Here is a 15,316-nt window from a genome sequence, read left to right as displayed (position 1 = left end):
AAAGTAACAAATTTTGTTTATACAGCCTTCTCAGCCCTGAACTTCATATCTATCTCTGGAGATAAGGATGTCTCTTTGCCTTGTGGTACAGGGAAGGTGCCTTTCACACAGGAGATTTATTTCCTACTTTCAGGGTAGCAAAAAAGGGTCAGAGTGTCCTTCTCATGCCAACTGTTTCTTTTTTGTTTGTTTGTTTGTTTGTTTTTGTTTTTTGCGGTACGTGGGCCTCTCACTGTTGTGGCCTCTCCCATTGCGGAGCACAGGCTCCGGACGCGCAGGCTCAGCGGCCATTGCTCACGGGCTTAACCGCTCCACGACATGTGGGACCCTCTGGACCGGGGCACGAACCCGCGTCCCCTGCATCGGCAGGTGGACTCTCAACCACTGCGCCACCAGGGAAGCCCCAACTGTTTCTTATGTAACTTTAATTCAAAATAATCAATATGCCAAAGTGGCATATTTTGGGGCATCTTGCCCTGACCTCCATCACTGCTAATCCATATGTCATAGTTACCCCAGTCATTTATTGTTTGGCTGAATTAATCCTTTAGCAGTTTGGGTTTTTTTTCATATAGGTGATTATCAAATCTCATCTGAATTTATGCTGATTTGTTATAAATTTAGCAATTTCTGACATACAGCCAAGTGATTCGGTTATACATTTGCCAAGCATAGTACCTCGCACATAGAAATTATTTTAAAATATTGAAGAAAAGGATATATGAATATTAAAATCAAGTTCAAATGATAAGTTAAAAAAGATCACATTACTTTAGTATCTTCTGGTATCTAGGACAACGTGTTCATCAGTTTTTCTTTGTCAAAAATATTGGATATTCTCGAATATTTTCTTTTGCAGATGAAATTTAGAATCATCTATACTATTTGTATAATGTATTTTCATTTTCATTAATGTTTTGATATTTTAATGTCTTCATTTTCTAAGTGTTTCTAAATAGGCACATCAATTTATTGAAATGATCTTACGTTAAAATGTTTAGAATATTTCCAATTTTTCACAAGTAGAAAAACAACACTTGGAAGAAATATTTGCAGCTAAATTTTTGCAGTTTTTTTCAAGTTATTCCTTAGAATGAATTTCTAGATAGTGAAACGTTTAGTCAACATTTATGACTAAACATTTAGTAAGTGTTGCCAAAATGCTCCCAAAACTGCTTTATCTGCAGTCTCTTTAGCTACACACATATTTATCATACACTAGGAAAAAAAACACTTGTTTGCCAAGGTGATGAATTATGTTCTTTTCAAATTAAAAACTGAGTAGGGATGTAAAATACTGCAGAACACAATTTTATAGCTTGCTAACTGGAAAATAAGGGGCAAGCTGTTTAATTCCTTGAGCTGTAATTAAATGTTACCAAGCACCAGTCTTATCTATTTTCTAGAAATGTGAACAAACCAGATGTAATAAAACACAATTAGAAAAATGTAATACTCTTGGGAACAACTTATGAAACTGGGTGAAGTAATAATAATAAAAGTAGTTGCATTTCTCTTTGAAAGGTTTACAAAGAGAGTGAACAGCACTGCACTGGTGGGAACCCAGGTCCCACCTCATGTTAAGCACGATCCAGTGTTGGGTTTACCTGAACCCCACAGAAAACCAATCAGAGGGGTCTTATAGCACCATCAGAGGTGCGCAAACAGGCTCAGAGAGTTTAAGTAACTGCCAGAAAATTGCATAGCAGGCGGCAGGGGTGAGACCTGGGCTCTAATTTCTTTAACTGCAAAGCCTGAGTTCATTCCTCCCTTTGGAGGTGGCAGTGGGGGCATGGTTTTATTTGATAAGTACCACCTGTGTGAGAACAGTGAGGGTTCTCAGAGATTCAAGAATACTACATCAGCTGATGTAGTAGATTCTCAACAAATATTAGCTCCCTTCTCTTTCCCCTTTTGCAGTGAGGAAATACACAAATGTCAACCATCTTTCATTCATTTCTAGATACCATGGTACCTGTCTCCAAATGAGATCAGGTGCTGCCACCTTCTGGGTATAAAGAGGTATTGCAAGCCTTCTGAGGTCGAACTTGGAACAAACCTTTGCCTTTCTCAAGTAGAGGATTTGGGTTCCAACATCAGATTACTAAGGAGAGACTCGATAAGTTAAAAAAAAGAGGTTCAGAGTCACTGAAGAACAAGGTCTCCACCCTCACCTCCCAGTTATTCCTCTATTCTCAATTTACAAATTTCTGCTCAAGTTTCTGTCCCCCAACTTTTCTTGCCAACATCAATACCAATGCTACAAATAACAACATAAGCATGCTTACTATGTACAAAGTATCTCCTGAGTCTTTCCAGGGACTCTCATTTAATTCTCACAACTTCCCCAGGAGGTAAGCAGTATCCTGAGAAAAGTGGGGCATGTACTGAAGGGTTAGGTCATGTGACGAAGGTCACAAACAGGGGCTAATGAACCTGATTCCAGAGCCACACATGTCCCCTCTCAAGGTGACCTCTGCATGTGAACCCCCTGACACCAAATCAGGAAACAGCTTTTTCCTGATTCTTGTCTTGCTTGACCTCAATACATGATCCTGCCCACTACCAACCTCCCCTCTCTCCCTCTTCCCAGGGAACCTCTGCTCTTGGCCACTGTGCATGATATCCCAAGGTTGTCCTCCTCCATCTCTCCCATCTCAATGGCAATGCTCTTCTGGAGACTCCTGCTTGTGGTCCTTCTTCCTTTGCCAGGATCCCTAAGGGCCAGGGTTCTCCTGGGCCTTCCTCTCCCCCATCCCACACATGTTCACACTCTGAAATCCCTCCTCCCTTGGGTACTGACATCCAGGTTCTGATTACACATCCATGAAGGTTGTTGTCTGTCTGTCCTTGAGACCTCAGGTGACCCCACCTTGCTGCAAAAGCCCAGCTTTCTTGCCCATGGGGGCTCCATTCAAGAATGGGTTCACGGACTTCCCTGGTGGCACAGTGGTTAAGAATCCGCCTGCCAATGCAGCGGACACAGGTTCGAGCCCCGGTTCGGGAAGATCCCACATGCCGCGGAGCAACTAAGCCTGTGCGCCACAACTACTGAGCCTGCAGTCTAGAGCCCACGAGCCACAACTACTGAGCCCACGTTCCACAACTACTGAAGCCTGTGCGCCTAGAGCCCGTGCTCTGCAACAAGAGAAGCCACCTCAGTGAGAAGCCTTTGCACCCCAACAAAGAGTAGCCTCCGCTCACCGCAACTAGAGAAAGCCCGGGTGCAGCAATGAAGACCCAACACAGCCAAAAAATAAATTTAATTAATTAATTAATTGTTTTTAAAAGGACAGATATCTTTCAAAATCATTCACAAGCTGGCGATAAATACTCAGAAATTTAAAAATGTGTAATTTCTAAAACGACAATTACAATTGCTGAAATAAAGGTAAAATGGCAGGGACTAGGTAAATAGCTTTATCAGATTACACACAGCCCCCAAAAAATTGTTTTCTAGAGTATCACACAAAGTGTGGTCCCCCAGCCAGCTGCATAAACACCATCTAGAGAGCTTTAATAACTCTGATGCCCAGTTCATATCCCAGTCCAACTGAATGAGACTCTTTGAGGCAGACTGGTGTATCTGTTTTAACAAGCACTATAGGTGACTTTTATGCAGGCTTAAATTTAAAAACCACTTCTAGGGCTTCCCTGGTGGTGCAGTAGTTGAGAATCTGCCTGCTAATGCAGGGGACACGGGTTTGAGCCCTGGTCTGGGAAGATCCCACATGCCGCAGAGCAACTAGGCCCGTGAGCCACAACTACTGAGCCTGCGCGTCTGGAGCCTATGCTCTGCAACAAGAGAGGCCGCGATAGTGAGAGGCCCGCGCACCGCAATGAAGAGTGGCCCCCGCTTGCCACAACTAGAGAAAGCCCTTGCACAGAAACGAAGACCCAACACAGCCAAAAGTAAATAAATAAATTTAAAAAAAAAACCACTTCTAGAGAATAAACATGAGGGCACACAGATAAAAAGATGATAAGTATAAAGAGCCATGGGGGACAGAGGGAAAAGAGCTGAACTAATTCTAAATAGAATTCCAAAGGGAGAGAGAAGCAGCACAGGCAGTTATTGCAAAATATAGTAGCTGTGGATTTCTCATTTCAAAAAGCAAATATAAAGAGATTGAAGATAAAAACAGATCACAGATACAACACTGAACCAGAGAAACAGCAATGGCAAAAAGAATATTTTAACAGCAGCCAGGGGAAAAAGCACAGGTTACCTTTAAAGCAATGATTCCCAAACTTCAAGTTGCATCTGAGTCACCTGGAGGGCTTGTTAAAACACACTGAAAACATATTTTATAAAAACAAACCAAAAGGGCTTCCCTGGTGGTGCAGTGGTTGAGAGTCCGCCTGCTGATGCAGGGGACACGGGTTCGTGCCCAGGTCCGGGAAGATTCCACATGCCGCAGAGCGGCTGGGCCCATGAGCCATGGCCGCTGAGCCTGCGCGTCCGGAGCCTGTGCTCCACAACGGGAGAGGCCACAACAGTGAGAGGCCCGCGTACCGCAAAAAAAAATTCACATTGCTAGGCCGCATCCCCAGTTTCTGATTCATCAGAAACTGGGGATGCAAGATTATGCAAGAGTATGCATTTCTAATAAGTTCCCAGGTGATGCTGATGTTGTAGGTCTGAAGAGTACACTTTAAGAATCACTGCTTTAAAGAAATAAACATTAGCCTGACACCTGACTCCTCGCCAGCAACAATGGAAGCCAGAAGATAATGGAACATCTTCATGGCTCTGGAATAAAATATACAGTCCTTTAGCAAACAAAATATCTACTAAGATGGCAAAATAATGGTATATTTGGGCTTGCCATTCACAGAAAAGAGAAATTCTAAACTACGTATTTTAGAGAGAAAGAAAAAAATCAAGGAACCAAAGTAAAGAGTGTTAAGAACGTACATCAAAGAATCCAAGAATCAAAGTAAGCATACAAAATGGAAAATGTGTGGGTAAAATGCAACTAAAAATGACTGTATACAGTGATAATCTCTTCTGAGGTTTAAAAAAAGATAGAATTAAAATGCATGATCACAAAACCATGTAAATCAGGAGAGTGATAACATGAAAAATCTAGGGACTTCCCTGGTGGCACAGTGGTTAAGAATCTGCCTGCCAATGCAGGGGACATGGGTTCGAGCCCTGGCCCAGGAAGATCCCACATGCTGCGGAGCAACTAAGCCCGTGTGCCACAACTACTGAGCCCACGTGCCATGACTACTGAAACACGTGCACCTAGAGCCCGTGCTCTGCAACAAGAAAAGCCACTGCAATGAGAAGCCCGCGCACTGCAATGAAGACCGAACGCAGCCATAAATAAATTAATTAATTTTAAAAAATCTAAATTTCATGAATGAACATGAATAACACTCCAAAATAACCACTAAAATAATAGACATAAATAAATTCAATATGCACATAAACATGTAGATAAATTCAAAATATGCAGAGAAAAATGTGGAATGAAAAAAGTACTCAAATCAAAGGAAACTAGAGTAAAGAAAAAAGGATGTTAAGGGACAAAATGCTTCAACTAAAATACAGATATTCTCAAAATGGAATAAAAACAATCCAGTTATATGTTGTTTACAAGAGAAAGGATATAGCAAGAACGGAAATTTTAAAAAGATATACAAGGCAAATACTTTTTAAAAAAAAACCTGGTTCAAATATATTAATATCAGAATGAATTAAGGCAAAAAGGTTAATAGAGAAAACTGAGGAATTACAAAAAGAAGAGGTACAATCCAAGAAAAAGCCGTACATATGTCATAATATAGCCTCAAAAATATATCCGTGGTAGGACTTCCCTGGTGGTGCAGTGGTTAAGAATCCGCCTGCCAATGCAGGAGACACGGGTTCAAGTCCTGGTCGGGGAAGATCCCACATGCCGCGGAACAACTAAGCCTGTGCGCCACAACTACTGAGCCTGCACTCTAGATCCCGCGAGCCACAATCGCTGAGCCCTCGTGCAACTACTGAAGCCTGCACTCCTAGAGCCCATGCTCCTCAACAAGAGAAACCACCTCAATGAGAAGCCCGCGTACCACAACAAAGAGTAGCCCCCACTCACTGCAACTAGAGAAAGCCCACGTGCAGCAAGGAAGACCCAATGCAGCCAGAGTTAAATAAATAAATTTATTTAAAATATATATATATATCGGGGGGGGCAGAACTCTAAGGAGATGGACAAAGCCACTACCAGATCTCTCAATAATATGTTCAAGCAGACAATTCAATAACTATATGCAGATTGCACAAGATGAAACAGTATTTCCTAACTATAAACTCCAACCACACATGGGGCACAATGTGTGTCTCAGAAAATGGCATCAATCTCTGACTATAGTGCAAGCAAGTTAGCAAACAATAACCAAAAGATAACCCGAAAAACGTCACAGAAATGGAAATTAAAAGAAAAAGGCCTAAATAATTCACATGCCAAAGAAGTCATAATATTTGATAATATTTAGAACTGAAGTATAATAAAATACTATCACTGTAATCCTTTCGGATGTGCAGGTTCCAATGTAAGAAACTGTAAAGAAACATGCCAAAAAGGTAAAAGGAAGACAATTATAAAGAACAGAAAGTTATGAAATAGAAAACATGTACATTATAAAGTGGTTCTTCGGGGCTTCCCTGGTGGCGCAGTGGTTGAGAGTCCGCCTGCCGATGCAGGGGACACGGGTTCTTGCCCCGGTCCGGGAAGATCCCACATGCCATGGAGCGGCTGGGCCCGTGAGCCATGGCCGCTGAGCCTGCACGTCTGGAGCCTGTGCTCCGCAACGGGAGAGGCCACAGCAGTGAGAGGCCCGCGTACCGCAAAAAAACCCCAAAAAACAAAAAATAAAGTGGTTCTTCATAAAAAACAAAATTGACAAAATTCTGGCAGGATGTATTTTTTTTTTTAAAGAACATATAAATACAAGAATGAAAACCTAGAAAACACTACACTGGCAGCAAGCATTAAAAATATAATAAAAGCACATTATTAACAACTTTGACTATACAGTTTAGCCTTAGATGGAATGAATAAATTCCTAAAGAAATTTTACTTACCATAATGAAATAGAGAACTTGGATGCCCTATGACTCTTAGAGAACTGAAACAACAGCTTTAAAATTTTCCGCAAAGAAAATTCAGACCCCAGTGGTTTTTCCTGGTAAAACTCCCTTTTAAGGAACAAGTTATTCTACTCTTAGGCAAAATATTCCAGAGTTTAGGGAAAAAAAGGGAACACTCCCACCCCACTTTGTGAGGCTGGAATAAACCTGAAACAGAAAAAGAAAATTACAAGCCAATTTCACTCAAACATAGATGCAAATCATCAAACAAAAACACTAGCAACCAGAAACCAAAAATGATAAAACAGTACATATCCTTTCCAGTTTAGTTATTTTACCAAAGCAAATTTAATGTAACATTAGAAAATCAATTGGTTTAACTCACCACATTATCAGGTAAATGAGAAAGTCCTAGTTTTCACTTATTCATTCAAAGCACAAACAGAACTAGAACCTACCACAGACCAGGCATAGTTTGCAAAAGGTGACTGAAATCCACCAACATCAAAGTAGTTGCTGGCGGGGGGGCGGGGGGCGGGCGCGAAAATCACTGTTAAAAGCTTACAGCTGTCCATGACAAAAACTCTTAAATTAGGAAATAGGAGACTTCTTTTACCTAATAAACGCTTTCCAAAAAAAAGCTTCCGGCAAACATTCAAGTTAACTTCCCTAAAAGTCAGAAAGAAAACAGTACTGCTTCAAGTTTGCTATCCAAATTCTATTCAATGCTACTCAAAGTCCTCAGCCTGTCTAGCAAAGAAAGTAAATAATAAAAAAATGTGTGTGATGCAAAAGGAAAATATACACTTTCCTAGGAATAAATCTAACAACAACAAACCAAACCCTTAAATCGTTTTTGCTGATCCTCATAAAACTTTATTGAAAGGCATTATACAAGATATAACTTGGACTTCCCTGGTGGCACAGTGGTCGAGAATCTGCCTGTCAATGCAGGGGACACAGGTTCGAGCCCTGGTCTGGAAAGATCCCACATGCCGTGGAGCAACTAAGCCCGCGAGCCACAACTACTGAGCCCACGTGCCACAACTACTGAAGCCCGCTGGCCTAGAGCCCGAGCTCCGCAACAAGAGAAGCGACCACAGTGAGAAGCTCGTGCACCACAACGAAGAGCAGCCCCCACTCGCAGCAACTAGAGAAAGCCCGCACGCAGCAACAAAGACCCAGCACAGCCAAAAATAAATAAATTTATTCTTAAAAAATGATATAACTAATTAATTGTAAAATTCAATGGCATAGTGATGCCAATATTCTCAAAATCCATATATATATTCAACACAACTTGAAAACAAAACCCCGGTATGTGGAACTTTGTAAACTGACTAAAAGTTAAGTCACAAAATACCTGAAAAAGAATGGATAGGTAGGTGCATGTAATCTTCTACAAGATATTTGGAAATATCTAAATTAAAATGGGTACTTCTATCAATATGGAAAGAAGGTGTCTCTGAAAATACTTTAGTGTAAGTCCACCTACAAGTAATTACCAAAATTAGTAAATACATTTTTGAGAAAACATATATAACAGTAAAATCCAGGAAGAAAATCATGGGGAAAGAGAAGGACGCAGTTTATGAGAATACAGGTTTCCGAGGTTTCGAATTCTTATTTTTCTTGGCCTGGTTTGCAGATTCACTTTATTTTTCTTTTAATTTTCTGTGTTTTCATATTTTTGTGGGACATATATGTCCTATATTCTGATAAAAGAATTATTTGAAGGGAAAAAAATAAACAGGAAGTACCAAATAAGATGGTAAAGATCAACGCAAAATATTAGTAATCACAATAAATATTAATGGGCTAATTCTCAAATTAAAAACAACAATGTTGAAGTGCATTTTAAAATCTAGTTATAGGCTATTTACACGAGAGTCAACTAAAGTAAATAAAGATAAATAACCAAAAAGTTTAAGTGTAAAAAGTATTCAAGACAAATGCTAACAGAAAGAAAACCAGTGTGCTCCTATTAATGTTAGACAAAGCTGACCACAACGCAAAAAGTAGGTAGTTTATCCTTGCGGTCTCCAATTCCTGACACACACACACACACCCCTCCCCCCCCCCCCCCCCAAATAATGTCCTGAATTCACTTCGGCCGGGCTTTTCTGTCCCCATCCCAAGATGTCAGTTTTTTTGGACCAGATCACCAGTGCCTCCCCCTCGTCGCTAAATACAGTGGTCCTAAACTTCATCACTAGCGTTTCATACAGCTCATCACAGGATCTAAAACATACTCCTCCTGGCTGCCTGGCTTCCCGGTCCCAGGTCCCTGTCCCCCGTTACCCCTCCCTGCCTTGTGGGCCTCTCTTGTCCTCAGGAAGGCGGGGAGTAAAGGGTTAAGTGAGGAAAGTGGGTCTTACATCACGGAGGGTAGAATCACAGGGAGCAGAGGTCAAGAAAGCTGCCGCCGAAGGGACGAGAAGCTCATTGAAAGGTCCGGTCTGCCGCGGGGACCAACAGCTCGGAAGTGACCGCAGTGGACCCCTCCTCTGCCCATGTGTACAGCAGCAATCGCCTCCGGAGAGTAATGGCTTCCGCTTCACTTCCGCCTTCTACGTGTCGCGGGACTTCATAACCTGCCTCTAACCAGGAAGCACAGACGGAAAGGATTCTGGGAAATGTAGTTCTGGAGTTTAGACGGGCATGGCGGGGTTACCTCGGTGGAAACTGCGGATGGCGCTCATTTCCCCCCAACTTCTAATTGTTCAAGTGCCTCGGGACTCAGTTCTCAGGACTCTTTTCGTCTTATAATCCCTGTGGTAGCACTGAATCTTACCTCTTTAAGTACTGTGTATACACTCAAGAGTCAAAATTCCACCCACAGTCCCAGACCTCTACCCTGAATGCCAGACAGAATGAGATATTCTCTCTCCACTTGGGTTTTTTAGAGACACAGTTAAAGTCCACAAATCAAACTCCTGACTCCACCTTATCAACTTCAAATAATAGCAACCCCATCTTTCCACATGTCCATTGTAAACCTTGGCAACATCGTGGACCCTTCTTTGTCCCACTGAGCCAACAGGCAATGCTCAGCTCTACCTTGACCATCAACCCAGAATCTGATTGCTTTGCCAGAAATGTTTTTCTTGTTTCTGAGTCATGAAAGGTCACAGCAGGACTTGAAACTGGCCCTGCTGGGCAAAAAACCCTTTCTGGGTCCCGCATTTCTTATTTGTAGGATGAAGGCTTCAGCCTCCTAGACTTTCCCTGAGTTCCAAAGGGCAGATTCAAACAGCTGCTAATCAGGGAAACAGGGAATGCAGAAACAGTGGAGGAATAGTCAAGAAACTATAGTGCAGCAATTAAAGCAAGATCCTGGTCCTCCTCAAGGGATATACATAACAATATCTTTGAGTTCTTCTGAATGAACTAAGGTCCCCAATAAGGCCCCCACCCAAGTGGATGATGGTAACTTCTGGCTGAGCACAAGATTCCTGTAACACTGCCCTGTTACCTCACCACCAACCAATCAGAAGAAAGTCACAAACCCTGAAGCCCTCACCCCAAAATTTTGCCTATAAAAACTTCTCCCAGGAAACCACCAGAAAGTTCAGAGTTTTCAAGCATAAACCACCCCTTCTCCTTGCTTGGCCCTGCAATAAACCTGCCTCTGCTCCGAACTCCAATGTTTTTTTTGTTTGTTTTTTTTTTTGGCGGTACGCGGGCCTCTCACTGTTGTGGCCTCTCCCGTTGTGGAGCACAGGCTCCGGACGTGCAGGCTCAGCGGCCGTGGCTCACGGGCCTAACCGCTCCGCGGAATGTGGGATCTTCCCGGACCGGGGCAGGAACTCGTGTCCCCTGCATCGGCAGGCGGACTCTCAACCACTGCGCCACCAGGGAAGCCCCAAACTCCAATGTTTTGGTTTGTTTGGCCTCACTGTGCTTCAGGCACAAGAACATGTGTTCGGCAACAATAGCCTTTCAGTAGCTCTGATGGGACTGCTTCAAAGAGGTAGGGGGAGAAGCCAGTATATATATGATTTTTGGCTAGGGAATACATGCAGTTAAGCACATATCTCAGTAAAAGATTATTACTAATCACAAGGAACAGATATCTCAGTTAATGATTTTAGTGCTTTTCTATGTATGGGAAGATCCAAGAATCTGGGTTCATTAAATTTCTTCTTGAAATATACTATCTAAAGGACCTGTTTTCAGGCTTCCCTGGTGGTGCAGTGGTTAAGAATCCACCTGCCAATGCAGGGGACACGGGTTCGAGCCCTGGTCCAGGAAGATCCCAGATGCCGCGGAGCAACTAAGCCCATGCGCCACAACTACTGAGCCTGCGCTCTAGAGCCCATGAGCCACAACTACTGAAGCCTGTGTGCCTAGAGCCCGTGCTCTGCAACAAGAGAAGTCACCGCAATGAGAAGCCTGCACACAACAGAGAGTAGCCCCCACTTGCTGCAACTAGAGAAAGCCTGCGCGCAGCAACAAAGACCCAACGCAGCCAAAAATAAATAAATAAATAAATTTAAATAAATAAAATAAAGGGCTTGTTTCCCTAAAGCACGGAGTGCCTCATCTTGTTTTTCATCCTGAATTCCTCTCAGGAGGCACTACTGTCCATCAGCAACTGCAGTGGCTAATGACTTAATCCTTGTAGCACTTGGATGAAGAGAAACATTCTTTGTTTTACAACAAACATACAGAAAGTCTACAAATAAATTTTTAAAGAGAACATACCTATGCGCAAATTATAAAAAATGTCCACAAAATGCACATGCCTGTGCAATTACTACCCAGGTTTTTCAAAAAGAAAATTACCAATAACACAGAAGCTCCCTTCATGGCCCTTCTGGTCAGTACAATTCCTCATCCTCCAAGGGAAACCCTATTAATGAGGCAGAAGATAGATGGCCTCCAGGCTAAGCAGCTGGAGTTTGTCCCCTGTGGACAGATACTCCAAGACAAAGATAATAGCAGGGCCAGAGAGGAGCTGAGTCCTGCCCAGATAAAAGATAATGAAACCATATATTTCTCATTCTCGAGGTCAAGGAGACCTTCCCAACTACACATGCGCAGAAAGGCTCCTTGGGGGTCAAAAAGGGAAGGGGCGCCACCCCATAGTAGGTGATGTCAACCTACCCATAGGCCTCTTTGCTAGAATCCATCTTGGCTAAGAGATGCACACGCACACAGCGGAGGACCCTGAGATAAACCAAATATGAACTCAGAACCAGGCTAAGCCAGGTGACTTGCCAAAGGAAACCTGGGAAAAATGCCCTGTAAAAGTGATTCAAACTACTAGCAGGATGTGACTCTCCCTCTGAGTTCGCCCATGTGAGTCTATTCACACATACTCTTTTTCCTCCTAATGAACACTTTACTTGTTTCACTACTTTCCATCTCTTAGTGGAAATTCATTTCTACAAAACTGACAGGCCAGGGCCTTGTCACTGTTCCTCATGGTCTAGCAGTTAGGATTCAGGGCTCTCACTGCCACAACCTGACTTCAATCTCTTGCCAGGGAACCAAAATCCTGCTTCAAGCCACTGCAAGCCAAGGCCACTGAGATCATTTTAACTTATTATAATATCTGTGGCCAAAAAATAAAATAAAATAAATTTTTAAATAAAAGGGAATTCCCTGGCGGTCCAGTGGTTAGGACTCTGCATTTCCAATGCAGGAGGCATGGGTTTGATTCCTGGTTGCGGAACTAAGATCCTGCATGCCGCATGGCACAGCCAAAAAATTTTTAAAACAATAACATCTGACATGGTTCAGGACACAACTACCCTAAAATATGGCACCTTAGCATATTGAATATTTTAAGCTGAGGGAATCAGAGAAATGACTCAGGGAGGATTCTTTGACCTTCTCCTGAAGCAGGTCATAAGACCCTCCTGTGATAGCTGTCTTTCCTACACCAGATGAAAGGATCGTCCTTATCTCTGAAGATGGAGGGACACATAAAGGAATCCAACTGTACAAGATTGCTAAATTTCCCTCAGTTTACTACCCTTAGCTCATATCCTTTTGTTCAATCACATTTTTCTATGGCTTTCCAGTCTTCATCAAACCTAGCATAAAAAAGTGCTCAGATTTAACCACTTTTTTGTGTGTCTTCATTTCCTTATGAAGGTTTTAAGGTCACGTAAAACAGATTTGTATGCTTTTCTCTCGTTACTTTTGCTACAGAGCCCCAGCCAAGAACCTATAAATGTAGAAGAAAAGTTTTGGGTTTTTTTCCTCCCTTACACATCATAGAAGAGTTTTGCCTGTTTCTTGAACTTTATGTAAGTAGAATCAAGCCTCTCTCCTTTGGGAATGGTGCAAGAGTATAAAACTTGGGACTTCCCTGGTGGCGCAGTGGTTGAGAATCTGCCTGCCAGTGCGGGGGACACGGGTTCGAGCCCTGGTCTGGGAAGATCACACATGCCATGGAGCAACTAAGCCCGTGAGCCACAACTATTGAGCCTGCGCTCTAGAGCCCATGCACCACAACAAGAGAAACCACTGCAGTGAGAGGCCCAAGCACCACAACGAAGAGTAGCCCCCGCTCTCTGCAACTAGAGAAAGCCCGCGCCAAGCAACAAAGACCCAATGCAGCCAAAAATAAATAAATAAATTTATTAAAAAAAAAAAAAAAAGAGTAGAAAACTGACCAGTGCAAGAGGATAGAACCACACACACAGGGCCACCTGGTATGACAGCAATGGCTACAGTGGGACAAGGACAGTCTTTCCAATAAAGCTGGGTCCATTGGATATTCACATGGAAAAAAATGAAAATTGATCCCCATGATTCCAAAATGATGGCAGAACTAAATGTGAAAGGTAAAACAAAAATTATAGAGAAAAACATGATTTTATGGCTTGGAGTAGGCAGAGACTTCTTAAATAGGAGACAAAAGGGGAAAAAAAGATTTGATAAGCTGGAATACATTAAAATTAAGAACTGCTTAGGAATTCCCTGGCGGTCCAGTGGTTAGCACTCAGTGCTTTCACTGTGGCCCCAGGTTCAATCCCTCGTTGGGGAACTAAGATCCTGCAAGCCACATAGCATGACCAAATTAAGAACTGCTCATCAAAAAACACCACTGATGGTGAAAAAGTAACCCACAAAGCAGAAGAAAAACATATACATCTATATGTATATGTGTATATATCTACTATATATAAGATAGATAGATAACCAACAAGGACCTACTGTATAGCACAGGGAAATCCACTCAATATTCTGTGATAACCTATATGAGAAAAGAATCTGAAAAGGAATAAATATACATACACATGTATATGTATAACTGAACTACTTTACTGTATACCTGAAACTAACACACATTGTAAATCAACTATACTCCAATAAAATTTTTAAAAATAATAATAATTCACGTGCAGAATATGTAAAGAAATTTTACCACTCAATAAGAAATAGACAACTCAATTTAAAAATAGGCCAAAAATAAATCTGGTCATATCACAAAACAATATATTCAAATGGCCAATAAATATATGAAAAAGTGCTCAACTTTATTAAGGAAAGGCTAATTAACTGCTAATTAATTTAAACCACAATGAGATACCACTACTTAACTAACAGAATGGCTATGAAAAAGGCCCGGGTTCAATCCTTGGTCAGGGAAATAAGATCCCACAAGCTTCATGGCACAGCCAAAAAAAAAAATTGGGAAATTAAGTGGTATGACACCTACTTCACTGCTGTGACAATAATGATTATAAAGTTTGTAGAGTTCCCTGCTTCTTAAGGATATCCCTTGAGAGAGGCACAGGCAAAGAGAGAAATGAAAATCTGTGAATATACAGTTGAAACCACACATGGAAAGTTACCTCCAATGAAAGAAGAACTGCTTGAAACTTCTGAGTAGAATAGCAGAATTCAACAAAAATGTTTTATAAACTGTAACATTAGAAATTGAAGGGAGTCCCCTGGTGGCCTAGTGGTTAGGATTCATGGCTTTCTCTGCTGTGGCCCAGGTTCAATCCCTGGTCAGGGAACTGAGATCCCACAAGCCACGTGGCAAGGCAAAAAAAACCCAAAAAAACATTGAAAACTCTGGTTGCCTTCTGAGATGGCCCACACTGTCTCTGGAGTGTATATCTCTCTCAATAAATCTACTTCTTACCTATCACTTTGCCTCTTGCTGAATTTCTTCTGCACCGAGAAAAAAATAAAAGATAAAAGAAAAAGAAATCGAAGCCTCTAAAAATTGTCAATGGAGCATTTATTTATTTTATAAATTCCTAC

The sequence above is a fragment of the Hyperoodon ampullatus genome (genome assembly GCF_949752795.1).
Source record: "Hyperoodon ampullatus genome assembly, chromosome: 4".
Lineage (NCBI taxonomy): Eukaryota > Metazoa > Chordata > Mammalia > Artiodactyla > Ziphiidae > Hyperoodon > Hyperoodon ampullatus.
The sequence above is the reverse complement of the archived record's forward strand: the minus strand, read 5'-3'. Positions refer to the sequence as shown.